Genomic DNA, 15,212 nt, shown 5'->3' with positions numbered 1-15,212 from the left:
TTTTTAAAAATTAAAAAAATCACATCAGTCACATTTCCAACCACAGTACAAAGAAAGCTGGAAATTAACAACAAGAGGATAGTGTCCCCAAATCAATCCACTTGGAAACTTAGAAACAAAATCTAAATAACTTGAATTAAATGATAAATCAAAACTGAATTACCAACTCTTTAGAAATGAGCAGCCATAAAGGCACTGCATATGAAACCCCACAGGATGCCTCCCAAGCCGCGCGTACTTAGAGGAAAATGAATAGCTTTGAATACGGTCATTACAAAAGAAGAAAGATTGAAAAGATGTGTGAATGAAGCATTTACCTTAATAAGCTAGGAAATGAACATCGAAATAAATCTGAAGAAAGTAGAAGGGAGAAATTAATGAAGAAAAGAAGCAGAAATTAATGAAATAGAATAAAGCAATAGAGGAATCATGCTGTAAAACAAAAGATAATTCTTGGAAAAACATTGATAGATTAGACAAAGCTAGCGAATCTCTTTAGAGAATATGTACCAGTAACTGTGAAAAGTGAAGAAGGGTCATTAGAGATCCACAGATAGGTTAAGTTATAGGAAAAGACAGAAGGAATTTTTTGCCAATGAATTAGACAATCAAAGTAAATTGAATAATTTTTAGGAGAAAAGGTATGCAAAGTGGCAGATGTTGCAATCTGGCCCACCCAGCCTCCACCCCAGAGCCTTCCAGCTTGCCTTCCTCTACTCTAGAAGTGGGAAAGCCGACAAGTACATCTCCCATGTCCCCTTGCAGCGAGCATGTGTGTCCTGCACCGAGCCACGCAGAGGCACCAAGGCAGGACTCCCAAGGTGCCAGTGAGCTGCAGAGGAGGTGGGCCTCTGCAGAGGCCAGACCTTCCCGCAAAGGCATTCGGTCCAGTGGAGGCAGGCAGCGGGCGCAGAGGCTAGTATCCAGCCCGTGGCATCCCGGGGCCCCAGGGGCGGATGGCAGAGGCAGTGGGGTTTCTGCTAGAGCAGTCCCTTGGACTGGTTGGGAATTTCCTGCTCATGTCCTTCACGCTTCCAGAATTTCAGAAAGTTATCTAAATCCTGTACTATGCAGTGTTGTGCCTTCATTAGCCTATAGTTCCTGGCAACCAGGAGCTCTGACTTAATACACCCAACTTGATTCAAGAAGAGGAGAGGAGAAAAAATGAACAGTTCTATCGAAGAAAAAAAAAAGAAAATTTAAAAGCAGTTTAACTTGAAAATAAAAAAAGAAAGGAAGAGAAAGAATGAAAGAGAGAGAAAGAAAAGAGAGAGAAAGGGAAAGGAAAAAGAAAGCAAGAAAGAAAGAAAAAGAGAGGAAGAAAGAAAGAAAGAAAAAAGAGAGGAAGAGAGAGAGAGAGAAAAAAAAGGCACAAGGTCCCTGTTGTTCTATGGGAAATTTCTACCAAAACTTTGGAGAACAGCTAACTCCTCTGCTAGAGATCCTGATTGCCTGTTCCACCTCCCGACTATTATATCCTGTTCATGAAGTAAATTTGCCAACGCCTTGAGGGCTGGCACCGCGTGAGGCGCGCAGAACAGGCTTCTGGGCTGGCTGTTGCTTGCGGGGCGCCTCTGGTTTGCCTCTGATCTGGTCCAGACCCTTAGGTGAAGATGGAGAGGATGGAGCCATGGAACAGCAACTCATTCACTCAGGTGTTTCCTGAACCCTCCTTGTGACGGTGCAGTAAGAAAACAGATAAACCCCCACAGCCACCGAGCTGCGACTCCATGAGACTAACGATAAGCCCAGTAAAGAGTCTAGCATGCGAGCAGGGATATGTGCCGAGGAAGGAATGAAGCAGGGAAGATGGGCAAGAAATGTGTGTGCGCGTGATGTCTGCAGGTCTGCAACTTGAGATAGAAAGTACTGCACTGAGATGGTGCTATTCCAACAAAGACCACTGGAAGAGTGATCCTGGCAGAGGAAGATCAGTGCAAAGGCCCTGGGGCAGGGATGGGCCTGTCCTGTTGGAGGGAGAGCAAGGAGGCTGAGGTGGCCGGAGGGAAGCCATCTGGGAGAGGGAGATGAGTTGGAGAGGTCTGAACTCAGACCCGAGAGAACCTGGGAAGCTCCTCAAGGACTCTGGCTTTTCCTGGGCGTGTTTTGAGCAGAGGAGGGAGCGCTTTGGTGCGTGTTTCAATAGGGTTTCTCTGCGCTCTGTGCCGAGGGGAGATGGCGGGGGATAGGGAGGAGCAGGGCTGGGGCAGCTGTCCAGATGGGGGTTCAGACCTGGGGAGGTAGCTGTGTAGGTGAAGGGGTCTCACCCCAGGCGTGCTTGAAGGTGGGGCTGGCAGGGCTTGCAGATGGATTCAGTGTGATGAATTGAGCTAAGTGGTTGCTGAGGCTAAAGGAATGTCTGAGTCTCCCGAGTGGCACCCGAGGTCACGGGGAGACCCTCTTCTGAGTCCCTGGGCCTCTCCACCCTTTGGGAAACTGCCCCCTGTGTGATGGGACAGAGTTTCCTGGGGTGCGTGCTGGGATCTGGACGCAAGGGGGGCTGCTCCCCACAGTCTCTCAGCAGCTCAGGGTCGGGGGACCAGGGAGAGGGTGGGGGGTTGGGTGGTGATGGGGAGGCAGGACTGGGACCCCTCCTGGCCCTGACCACCCTTCTAGCTGCATTTCTAAGCACAGCTCCCCTGCCCCCACCCCACCCCGGGCTCGGAAGTAGGGTTCTGCCGCTGTGGAAATACGCCGCGCCTTCTCTTTCCTCCATCTCTCGGGTTTAATTGCGTGTACCCCCGGCTCCGGGCCTCTGAGCTGGCCAGCGCGGAGATTCATAATTTCAGCCCGACACCATAGCAACCACTTAGTTTGATTCAAGATTCCAGTGTCATCCCTGGCTGTGCTTGAATAGAAGAGGGAGGGGGTGGGGAGGGGGAGTCATCCGAAGACAGCGCCTCAGAGAAGCAGCAATTATTTCTCCGTTTCCAGGGGAAAATGTAAACAGAAGGTCAGCTGGGGCCAGGGGTCTTCATTCTCTTCCCTTTGTGGCGACAGGTTAATTTGGGGGGTGGGGCACTGGTCTGTGTGTGACTTCACCACCGGGGCTTGTCCTTCTCCCTCCCCGGGGGCAGAGGCGGTGGCAGAGGTGGAGGGGGCCAAGCCAGGGCCTGTGTGCCTTGGAGGACGGACCCTAGGAGGCAGCTGTGTCCTGGAAAAACCCTCTTCGTGCCGTCCCCGCGGGGGGCCAGCGCCGCTAGCATCCAGAGAGTGGCCCTGCATTAGCCCGGCGTCCCACCCACTCAGCCGCGGGCCAGAGGTGCCTTCTGTGGCTGGACGGTCCATCCCCTCCAGCTCCCGAGCTTGTGGGCGCTCTGCAGGTGGGTTTCCTAAGCCCCCTCTCTTTGCACCTAGGGCACGGAATTAGTTTGCTTCCTTAAGTTTTAAGCCCAGGAAGCTGCCATGCCCCCCACCTCCTCCCATCACTTGCCCTGCCTTAGGAGTGGGCCCCTGCCTCAGGTTCCCTTCTGTGAGGTCAGGGGCTGGGTTGTGGTCTCGGACCCTTTGGATGGACTCTGCTTCCCGGAGCCCAGGCTTTGGCAGGTCCAATTCTGCAAACCCCTCCAAGGCTTCCCAGGAGCTACAATGTCTTGATAGGTGACTTTACTTCTAAGAACCTCAGTTTCTTCATCTGTGAAAAGACAGTAACTGAGTACCCTCCTGCCAGGGTTTCTGAGCCGGTCGTGGGATGCTCGTGGCACCTGGAAAGGGCATCTCTTAGCAAAGCTGCAGTTGCATCCTTTTGGGTCTCTACTGCACTGGCCTGGCCCAAACCCTGTTTGTCTCTCCCAGTGCCGTCCTGAAGGTGGCAGGGATGGCCCAGCACCCTGGCACTTTCTTACCGAGTCCCCTAGAGCCCCAGCCACGGACGCACACAACGTGAGTCCCCCTACATATGCCTGGTGACAGCATCACCCACGGCTTCACCGCCGCCTGACAAATCGGGGCCCAAGTGACCCCCACGTGTGTGGTGCCGCCTCACCTCCACCTGCCAGTTCCGTCTTTGGGGCCTGTTGTGTGTCCCCTCCCATTTCCAGGCAGCCATTTCTGCACCAGTCAGGCCTCTTCTGGTTGTAAATGGCAGAAACCCAGCTCAAAGTAACTCAAGCTGGTGAAGTCCAGGGGGTGCTTCAGGCACGGCTGGACCCAGGAGCCCCGATGCTGACAGCACAGTCTGGCTCCGCGGTGTCTCGGCTTCATCTTCCCTGAAGCGTCAGCTTCATTGGGTGACTCTGTGGAATGGTGAACGGGACTGCTGGCAGTTCTAGACTTACTGCTGGGTTATCTCGGCAGAAAGAACGCTTCCAGGCTCCAACATTCATGGACTAATTCCAGAGAGGATGCCATGTCCGTGTGCATGTGTTCGTGCATGCACGTGTCTGGGGCGCACACGTGCATGTGCGCACACGCGTATGAGCCTGCGTGCACGCACATGTCTGAGCACGTGTGTGTCTTCTGTCCATACATGTCTGCGTGCACGCAAGTGTCCATATGTGTGCACATGGCCCTCACCTGTGACTGCAGGTGCACACGCGTGTGTCTGCATGTGGGCCTGCGTTACGTGTGTGCTTGTCTGGCCTGTGCGTGCCTGCATGACTGTGGGCCTCTCCACCAGTGCGGTGGGCAGCCAGGAGAATTTCCTCTCCCAGGGGAGGTGGTGTTACCGGAGCAGAGGACACCGGCGTCCTCCTCTGGAAGTGGCTATTGTCCCTGGCCCGCGGCCCTTCAGTCCATCGCCCACACCCGACACCAGCGTGGACTCCTCCAGAACAGAGGGCTAGCTGTGCCTCGCATTCGTTCCCAGTCTGCCGGTGGTTTCCCACTGCGGGGCCGGGCACGGGGAGCTCCTCCAGATTCCCGCTGCAGGGCCGGGCACGGGGAGCTCCTCCAGGTCTGGCCTCACCGTCCCGCACGCCCGGGCCCTCCCCCGCCAGCGTCTTTGCAGGCAGCGGCCTTCTCCCCGTCACTTCTCTCCCGCCCTGCCCGCCTGCTTTCAGCAAGTGCTGACTGAGCACCTGCTACCAGTCGTTGGCCCTGGGGACCCATCAGGAGCCCCCAGGGACCTGTTCCCACCTTCCCCGCACTTACTGTTGGGTGCAGGGAAGAAAGACATGAATCAAACGATCACGTGATAGAATTACAAACGCCGGAAAGTCCCGGGGGTGGGGGGGGGAAGCTGCTGCGGGCGTGCCTGTAGGGGCCCTGGTCTGCGCCAGGGGCGGCAGCGTTTTACCTGAGCGCACAAGGATGAGGCGGAGACTGCAGGGAAGGTGGCACTGCTCCCTGCCTACGGGACAGTGTGTGCAAAGGTCCTGAGGCCGGGGGGCGGGGGGTGGTGAGAACCTGAGCGGAGGCCTGGGGGGCGTGGAGAGAGGGAAGGGAGAGGCAGCTGAGCCGTGGGCGCCTCCGGGCAGCCGCCCTGCCTCCTGCCAGCCTCCCGCGGTCCTAGCGTTGGGGTGCTGCCGGGTTTTGGTTGTGCACTCATCTGTGTTCCTCTTGAGGCCTCGAGCTCTTCAAGGGTGGGGGCTGTTCGTTTCTTGTCTTGGAGTCCTCGGCCCCTGAGGGGACACAGAGTGGGGGCTCAGGAAATATTAGTGGAATGAACGGAAATTTGAAAAATGCCCGGGGAATCTGCAACGCCTCCCATAAACCGCAGTGGAGTCCTGGAGCTGCTGCCCCAGCGCTCCCCCCTCGGGTTGCTCCCCGAGGGCTCCCCGTTACTGGAGGCCAGCAACCTCGTGCGGCGGCTTCCCATCCGGCTGGGGAACTCTGAGCACAGTGTGGTTGGAATGGTCAGGAAGACACATCTCAACGCATCGTGCGCCCTTTCCTCCCCTCGTGTGAGGCGCTCGTGTTGGCTTGATGGGGTGCGCCGAGGAAGCCCGGGGACTCTGGTGTTTGGGGGCGCAGCAGGACTCATGGGGTCCCAGTTTCCAAATGACTGAAGGCAGGGGCTGCTGAAGGGCAGCTCTGGGGAACAAGTACAGGTCTCTTCTCGCCTGTGTCTGTTAAAAAGTTGACCTTCCCGTTTGGAAAATGCGCAAAATTAGAAAAGAAAGAGAAACAGAGAGAGACACACTAAGAGACAGAGAGAGATAGAGAGATACAAACAGAGAGACAGAGACTGAGACAGACAGAGAGACAGAGAGAGGGACAGACTGAGACAGAGACGGAGAGACAGAAAGACAAAGAGACAAAACACCAGCAAACAGAGAGAGACAGAGACAAACAGAGAGACGGAGAGACTGGGGGGCAGAAAGCAGAAGAGAGAAATCCCTGTTTCTACCGCTCACAGAACATAGTGTATTGCACAGTGTTTAAAAGCAGTGACTAGATTCCACACGGATGTGGGCTATGGTGTGGACCATTGACCGTGAGGTGCAGCGGTGCTCAGAGATGTGTTCACCAAGTGCAGTGAATGTCCCATGATGATGGAGGAGGTGGTTGTTATGGGAGGAGTGGGGTGAGGGGAGAGGCGGTATATGGGGACCTCATATTTTTTTAATGTAATATTAAAAAAATAAATAAAGACAAAAAAAAATAAAAGCAGTGACTAAGTTTCTTTTTCGGTCCCGCCTGCTTTGCGGTGTGGACAAAGGACCGGCCACGTCTGGGCGCATTTGGCCTGTGCAACGGGCGCAGGAGCCGTTCTGCGCCTCCAGGGGCTGTGAGGGTCCCACTGATGAAGGACCCCGGCACCCGCCTGGCCCGGGGGGGGGGCTCAGGAAGCCTTAACTGTCGTTAGGCAACGCTCTCCATGTTGCTAGAAACACTTCCTAACCACTCTAAAAAAAAGACCCAACACCTTTTTATTATGGAAATTTTGAGACACAAAATTAACGGCATTCCACTCACTGCCTGCGGCCCCGTTGAGAGGCTGCGCCTTCTCGAGAGCTGGATGCCAGCCAGGCCCTGCTTCCCCGTGCTCTCTGGGCTGGGGGGACCCCCAGCCAGCAGCACTGACAGCCGGGGGTCTTCAGGCTCCAGCTGGAGCCCTCCCCGCCTCCCCCCTCCTCTTTCGGGCAGGCTCACCGCAGATGGAGGTGTGTGTGTTGTGGGGAGGGGGTGGTGGCTGTGGCATGGAGCACTCCAACGGTTTCCTAGGAAACCCAGCCCGCCGCGGGAGGAGGGGCCGCTCTCGGCTGCTTCTGGGATTCGGGGGTGCCGGGAGGGATTGAGCCCGCAGCTGGCCCACCCGGAGCCGCTGCCTGGCCCCTGCATTTCCAGGTGCCCCCTCTCTCCCGGCCTCAGTTTCCCAGGCGTGTCTGGCTGCAGGGATGGGCCTCTGGGGCCGTGCTTTCTGAGAGCTGCCCTGGGCTTTACGCTCAGGCCGGAGCGACCTGGGCACTGCCCTGTCCTGCCCGCTTCACTGCTTCCAGGGAGCCCCTCGCTCTGGAGGGCTGGCTGCATCCTTCCTCGAAGCCCCCAGCCCCACGCACTCCTGACCTGTGGGCCACAGCCGGACCTGCCCGCCTGGACCCTCGGCCTCAGCTGGCTGCCCGGCTTTCCTTCTGGGCCCCGCACCTCCCGCCCCCGTGAGGGGAGGCCTCCTGGGAGGTCAAGGGCAGCCTTGTGCCGTGCTCGGTCAGCTCTGGGAACCCCCCTCTGCCCCTGTCGGGCAAGTTCCTCTTGAGAAGGGTTTTTCCAATAACCTTCTGCCTCGCTTGGCCCAGCCGCCGTCCCAAGATCTCCCGTGTACACAGGAGGGTTTTCTGTATGGGAATGACGAGAAGGCTAGGCACCATTTCCGCACTCCTGCATCACATCTGCCACGGCCGATTTTCCCGCAGAGGAGGGGATTAAGCCCACTGTGCAGACGGTGCAATCGAGGCTCAGAGAGATCAAGAGTTTTCTGCTGGCGGACAGCCAGAACCAGTGCAGGTCCAAGTCCTTTTTTTTTAAGACTGGACCACATTTTGGCTGCACTGAGGGTCAGCTCACAACACTGGACAGGAGCACCAGTGGGCGGGGGCTTCACAAGCATCTAGGAGCAATGCCCTTCTGCATGGCAGCCTCCACCCAGCAGTCCTGTTCCCCGGAGAGGGGCCGCTAGGAGCTCCTGGGTCAGCTGGGAGGAGAAATAAACCCCGGCTGTCAGCGGCAATTACCGCAAGTTACTGCCTTGCGCTGGTTGCTATTTTTGGTGATCTCCGTGACCAGCTCCTCAGCAGAGAAGGCATTTTAAGTCTCTGTTTGAAGAAATTGTCATGACTTCTATCAATGTACCTTAATGAGCTGAGACAAGGATATTCCTGGACGTTGGGCTAATTTGCAGGAAGCGCCAGGAAGCAGGGAGCAGGGGAGGGGGGCGGAGGGAGGGGCCGGGCGCCTTGTCCTGCACAGCTGGGGGAGCCCCTGAAGGGCGGCCCTCATGCCAGCCCCACGGCGCCTCCCGGGGGTCCCTCTGTCAGAGCCTGCCTGCCTGCTGGGGCTGAGCCGGGGCCCTGCCATTCCCAAGCTGTGTGGCGGTGCACTGGTTGTCTAGCCTTCCTGTTGCCTCAACTTCTCCATCTGTTAAATGGGGGAACAGAACAACACTGCTATTAGGAAAAGCGTGGCTGTAAGACGGAGCACATGGCTGCTTGTAAAGTGTCCAGAACAGCGTCTGGCACTGCCTTTGCATTTCTAAACAAAATCGGCAAGCACGGAGAGAGGGCGGGGGCAGGCAGGAAGCCCATGCGCGGCTGCTCCTGTGGCCCCCTGTGGGACCATCCGTGCCATGCTTTCTGCGGCAGTACCTGGGGCCTGCGCCACACAGAGGCCCTCTGTCCTGGCAGAGCTGGTGGCCCTGTCGGGCCATGTGCACGGCCAGGGACCCCAGGGCGAGGCAAGTGCGGGGAGTCTTGGCCAGGAGGGAGGGATGCAGGGATGGATGGATGGGGAGTGGTGGGGCGTGATTACTCTCAGACTTGAGGGATTTGTATAGTTCTTTTCACACTGGCTATAATTCTGCACCCCCCTTCCCTGTCCAGGAATTCTGGCATTTTCCTCTAGGAAGGTACTTTTCAGAATCCCTGGAAAGTGGCCTGGAGTATGCAAATGGAAAATAGCACCTCGAGGAATTCCCGTAGACTTCCACTCCACCCCTTTGGAGAGCTGTGGCGGGGGGAAGACCTTGGATGTTAGAGAAAAAGCGTTCACAGGGACCTCTGCTACGACGAGGCCTTGGGTCCAGACCTGGAAAGAGCCCACAGCCCTGGAGTAAGGGGGAGTGCTGTGGCCCCGCGGTCCCCGGCTGCCGTCCACCTCCCAGGCCCGCGCCGCCCTGGAGGCTGAGCCACTTCCCTCCAAAGCAGGCGGGGCAGCCCCAGCAGCTGGACTCGGCCACGTCTCCTTCCCTGTCCCCCAGGCTGGCAGCGAGTGCTGGGACCCCTCGCGACTGCCAGCAGCCCCTCTCTCAGCCTAGCCCCTCGCTCTCTGATTTGCTCTCAGTCCCCCTTTCCCTGCCTCTGGGGCAGGCTGGTTCCCTGACTTCCAGATGACGTGGCCTGTCAGGCAACGCTCCTTAGGGGAGAGTGGGAGAGGTCAGCGGGAAGGGGATGGGGAGGGCTTGGCCCACCAGGGAGCCACGCTGTGTGTGTGTGTGTGTGTGTGTACACGGGGGGCTGGGGCCCGGGCCTAATTCATTTTCCTGCATACAGTATCCACAACCTTAAAAATGGCGTTTTTAAAAAAACTGGTAAATAGGAACATAACATAAAATCGATCATTTCGTCATTTTCAAGCGTTTTAAAGTTAGGCGGGACCAAGGTAGATTTAAGGAAGCCCCTGCTGTGGGGTGTGGGGAGTGGGTGGAGGGTGGAAGGGCTGAGAGAGGGAGGCTGGGGGCGCGTTGTGGCACCCGCAGGCAAACCTTTGTTTCTTCAAGACACGTGCAACACACTTGGAACTGTGCAGCAGGGACCCAGGAGCGGGGCGGGGCGGGGGTCTTTGGGGCCAGCCATTAACCCCAGGGGTTCTGGGGTTCTGGGGCGGTCGGGGGTGGAGGTCAAGGGGTGCTGGACGATGGTCACTTACCAACCAGTCTTTAGGGACTGGGGCCGCCACCTGGGGACACTCTGCAGGCAGGGAGGCGAGGGGACCTTTATGACAATCCTTGCGAGAGGAAGGGGGCGTGGGGGGAGGCGCAGGTGGCTGCCGAGCACCGGCTTGCGCAGGGCGTGGGGTGTGGCGAGGGCCACTGATGTGGACTTGTAGGCCACTCAAGGACGAACTCCAAGACTGTCACAGATTCCGTGCGGTGGGAGGAGGGCGTGGGGTTCCAGACTGCTCCTGGCAGCTTGCTGGAGATTCACTCTGGAACCATCTGGATGGTTGTGTTCATGCAGGAGAGAAGAGGGGCAGCGCCCAGACCAGACAGGTGTGGCGTGATGGGAGGGGCGGGGACAGCTCTTAGGTCACGGGGGTCCGTCCTCCAAACCCTGGCTCTCGTCCTTCCAGGTCTTGGCACTGCCCCCCCCCCGCATCCCCCCCCTGCCATGGGGGTAGGGGTGGGGGTGGACCCCTTGACAACCGTTAGCTCCGTCCGAGTGGAGGGCGTTTATCCGCTTGGCTGGGTCCTGCTCCCGGCCACGGAGGGACCATGGCGCCTTCAATTACACCAGGTGCAAATTCATTTCATCCAGATTCACGGCGCTGGGCTGCGGAGAGCGCTTCTCCGGCTTTATGGCAAAATGCATTATTTTCTCTCCTCTCTCAAAAAATATTTATCTATGCTAATTTAGCACAGGAGCCAGCTAAGTTCTGCATGGGGAATTGCCCTATTAATTCTGCTGCCTGGAAATATTGCGCCTGCCTGTAGATGCCTCTGGCTAGAGGGTGGGCTGCCCCATCTGCCCCCCATTCCTGTAGCCTCCTCCCTCAGATAAGACCCCCCAGGCTGGGCGAGGAGCAGGCTGCCTAGCTGGCCAGTTGGGGAGGTGCTGGAAGGGACTGGTGCCTCCCTAATAACTCCTTTACTGAAAAAAAATTACTAATAATAACCCTTCACATTTGGGAGGCTCAGTGGGAAGGACTCAGTCTTTCAGATATACAGGGGTGGGCTCCAGGGCCAGTGCAGGCTCTACCCCTTGCTCGCCAGGTGGCCTTGGGCAGATGCTGTGACCTTTCTGAGCCTGTTTCCTCGTCTAGGAAATGAAGCGGCTAGCTCCGCAGGGAGGCCACGAGGTTATCTGTGAGAAGCTGTGGGCACACAGTAGGTGCTTCATAAAAGTACATGCTTCATGTTAATACTGCTTCTCTTTGCACAGCCACCTGGTCCAGAGAGTGCCTTCTCCTTTGCCTGTGAGTTAGGCTTTATAGTTCCTGTCTTTAAACGCAGACGCTGCGCTCTGACATCTGTGCTTGGACGGCTCATGGTCCTGCTTTGTCTACTTTCTCTTCCACCTCTTCCACCCCATCAAAATTCTCTTCTGCAGCCAGCCCAGGTTCATGAGCTAAAGCCCCAGGGGCTTTCTCGATTCCTCCTCCTTTCTCCCCCTCTCCTGCATCCAGTCAGTTCCCAAGTCCATCAGTCCCCATGCATCCTTCCGGATCTTTCTTTGCACGCCGTCTCTCACCTGGGAGACTGCAGTCGCCTCCTCACGGGTCTCCCGCCTTCCATTTTTATTCCCCTTCAATCCATTTTCCAGACAGCTGCCCCCTTCTTCAAATGGAGCCGGGCCGTGGCCCCGCTCGGAGCCTGCCAGGGGCTGCCGGAGCGCTTAGAAAAGCCGGAGCCCTACCCCTGCTCCTGGTCCCCTCTCCAGCAGCGTGTCCCGGCCCTCCCGCCTGCTCAGTGTCTTAGTCCTGGCGGGTTCCTGAGGACACCACCCTTTTCTCTCCTGCCCCCAGGCCCCTGCCTGTGCCATCCCCCTGCCTGGAACACTCTTCCCCGGTCTGGGTGTGGCTGGGTTTGGCCCACACCCGGGCTTGGTCTGAACGGCACGTCCTCAGAGACACCCCGTCTGATGTCCCTGCCAGCCCCTCCCCGACCCTCCACCATCTATCACATCCCACCGCTTTGCTTCCTGCAGAGCCCAGGCGCATCTCTGCTTCTTCATTTGGCTATTGTTTGCTGTCTGTCTCCTGCTGTGTGGGAAACGCACAGATGCGGCATCCGTTCCCCTCACCTTCTTTCTTCCTAACAAGACCCAGGTGGATTCGAACACCTGGCCTGCTCCATGCTGCCAAGTCCCAGCCGGCCAGGTGGGCCCCTCCTAGTCGGCCTAACCCCACTGAACGCATCCCGCGTCTCTGCCAGTGACTGCTTGAGAGGCGGGCGTGAGACCCAAGCCCAGCCAGTGGGGCGCGAGGGGACATCTGTGGGGTGGCCCCTGGGGAAGCTTTTATGACTCTTATCTTTCCTTTTCCTCTTTCATGAAGGTTTAGCTTACAGGAAGAAGCGCCCTTTTTAGCATACAGGCCTGCAGGTTTTGACAAACGCATGGAACCACCCACAGTCAGGATAGGGAGAAGTGCCGTCACCCAGCACTTCTTTGGTGCCCCTTTGCAGTCAGTGTCTCCCCACCCCACTCCTGGCACCCTCATCTGGTTTCTGTCCCTATGGTTTTCTTGCCTTTTCTGAATGGCATGTAAATGGAATCATACCGTGTGCAGCTTTTTGAGTCTGGCTCCTTTCCCTTAGCCTTTGAGAGTCATCCCTTTGTTTGCACTAATCCGTAGTCATTTCTTTTTATTGCCGAGTGGTCCTCCATTGTGTGGATGTAGCATGGTTGATTCAGTTCCCAGTTGAGGGACATTTGAGTTGTCTCCAGTTTTTGGTAACTATGAGTAAAACTCCTATAAGCATTCATGTAATGTTTTTCGGTTTTCTTGGGTAATTACCTGTGTGCAGGATTGCTGGGTCGTGTGGTAAGTATATGATTAAGCTTATAAATAAACTCCCAAACTGTTTTCCGAAGTGGTTGTACCATTTTGCTTATCACTGCCTCCCCCCTCTCCTCTTAACCAGCATTTGGTATTATGAGGTTTTAAAATAGTTTTTTTTTTTAAAGATTTATTTTATTTTATTTATTTCTCTCTCCTTCCCCCCCCGCCCCAGTTGTCTGTTCTCTGTGTCTATTTGCTGCGTGTTCTTTTTGTCCACTTCTGTTGTTGTCAGCAGCATGGGAATCTGTGTTTCTTTTTGTTGTGTCATCTTGTTGTGTCAGCTCTCCATGTGTGTGGCACCATGCCTGGGCAGGCTGCACTTTCTTTTGCGCTGGGTGGCTCTCCTTACTGGGTGCACCCCCTGAGTGTGGGGCTCCCCTACACGGGGGACACCCCTGTGTGGCAGGGCACTCCTTGCACGCATCAGTACTGCGGGTGGGCCAGCTGCACACGGGTCAAGGAGGCCCGAGGTTGGAACCGCGGACCTCCCGTGTGGTAGACGGACGCCCTCACCACTGGGCCAAGTCCACTTCCTAAAATAGCTTTTAATTTTACCCTTTCTAAAAGTATGTAGTGTCATCTCATGGTGGCTTTAATTAACATATCCCTAATGACTAATGATGCAGAACATCTTTTCATGTGTTAATGCCATCTGTGGATATGTTTTGAAGTGTCTCTTCCAATCTTATACCCATTTGTATTAGGTTGTTTTTTCTTTATTATTGAATTTTGAAAGTTCTTTGTATATTCTGGACATACTTTCTTTATTAGATACATTACAGGTACATATTTTCTTTCAGTTTTTTCCCTCCTCTTTTCACAGTGTCTTTCAAAGGCAATTAATTCTTAATTTTAGTTCAATCCAATCCATTGGTTTACTCTTTTATGGATTGTGATTTTGGTGTTAAACCTAAGGAATCTTTGTTTAATCCAAAGCTGCAAGATTTTCTCCTATGTTTTCTTCTACAAGTTGTATATTTTAGGTTTGTATTTCATTCTACATTCCATTTAAAGTTCTTTTTTTTTTTCCATGTAGTTCAAGATATGGAGGTTCTTCCCTGCCCCCCCACCCAAATATGGATATCTAGTTTTTTGGGTCCCGTTTGCTGAAAAGACCATCCTTTCTTCATTGAATTGCCTTGCACCTTTGTCAAAAATCAACTGACCGTATGAGTCTATTACTGGACTCTGTATTCTGATACATTGGTCTGTAAGTCAGGTTTTGTTTCAGCATGGTGGTAAAACCTCAGAGGAGAGCAAAAACAGGTTGGAATATGGCATTCGAATAGAAGATGACTGCTCTGAACATTTGGAAAGGAGACCTCAGGAACTCAAGTAAGAAGGGATTGGGCTTAAAACACAGGTCTCAATCCTGAAGTGTGAACGTGGAAAAGGGGGGAAAGAAACTCAGTGGAACTAGAGAAAACAGGGACTGTTACACTGGGAAATCCTTATTCAAACTCCCCTTTATAGGTTCAAAAGCCCGGTATTCCTAGGGAAAGGAATATATTTTCCTTTTTCAGAGTAGCCATCTGTGAGAATCGTTCTTTTGTCATGAGCTCTGTTTCAGCAGATAAAGTATACATGCTGCAACAAGGAAAGAGAAAAGGTAATGCTTGCAAAATTCCTGCGTATACTTGCTCTCTGCCTAGAAATTATGCTCACTTGCTGTTGAACGTTTCAGTTAGAGAATAGTTACAATGAGATAATGGAGTTATGACTGGATGTCACCTCAGCCCATCACTCTGGGCCTTGGAGAGGTAATAAATGGGGTTAGAGCACCCCCTCCCATACCTGCTTGTCAGGGCTGCCTGTGGCACCTGCCGAGCCTGCCGGCAGTGGGGGCTGGGTGGTCCCTCGGGGCTGATGGGTGTTTGAACAAATTTTGTGACTGTATGTGGTTGGGGGGCTGTCCCAGAAATTGGGTGGGCCCGGGCCCGGGTGCATGATGGTGTGGGTTTCAAGAGGATGCTGTGATTGCGGAGGTGTGGGGGAGAGGATGGGGTATGGTCTGTGCTCAGAGCAAGAGCTGGCAGGGAGATTCGTGAGGTTAGGTCACTTGAAACACAGTCAGGGGAGTCAGGCAGGGCCGCAGTGTTTCCATTTCAGGCCCGGCTTTGATATTAGACGCCTGGGCACGGCCTCCTGGGGAGAGGGAGGTGGGCAGGACTTATTCTAAGGACGGATGCTTTCAACAGACCAGGAAATCACTGATGCCGGGAACCCCGCCAAGCAGAATGGAGGAGAGCGTTGGGAAGGCCGATGTCCAGGCCATGATGGAAAAGGAAAGGAAAGGGAAGGCTGCCAACTGCTCCAGCAAAGAGCCTGAGAGCCAAGTG

This window comes from Dasypus novemcinctus, chromosome 26 (genome assembly GCF_030445035.2).
Source record: "Dasypus novemcinctus isolate mDasNov1 chromosome 26, mDasNov1.1.hap2, whole genome shotgun sequence".
Classification (NCBI taxonomy): Eukaryota; Metazoa; Chordata; class Mammalia; order Cingulata; family Dasypodidae; genus Dasypus; species Dasypus novemcinctus.
This window is presented reverse-complemented; position numbering follows the sequence as displayed.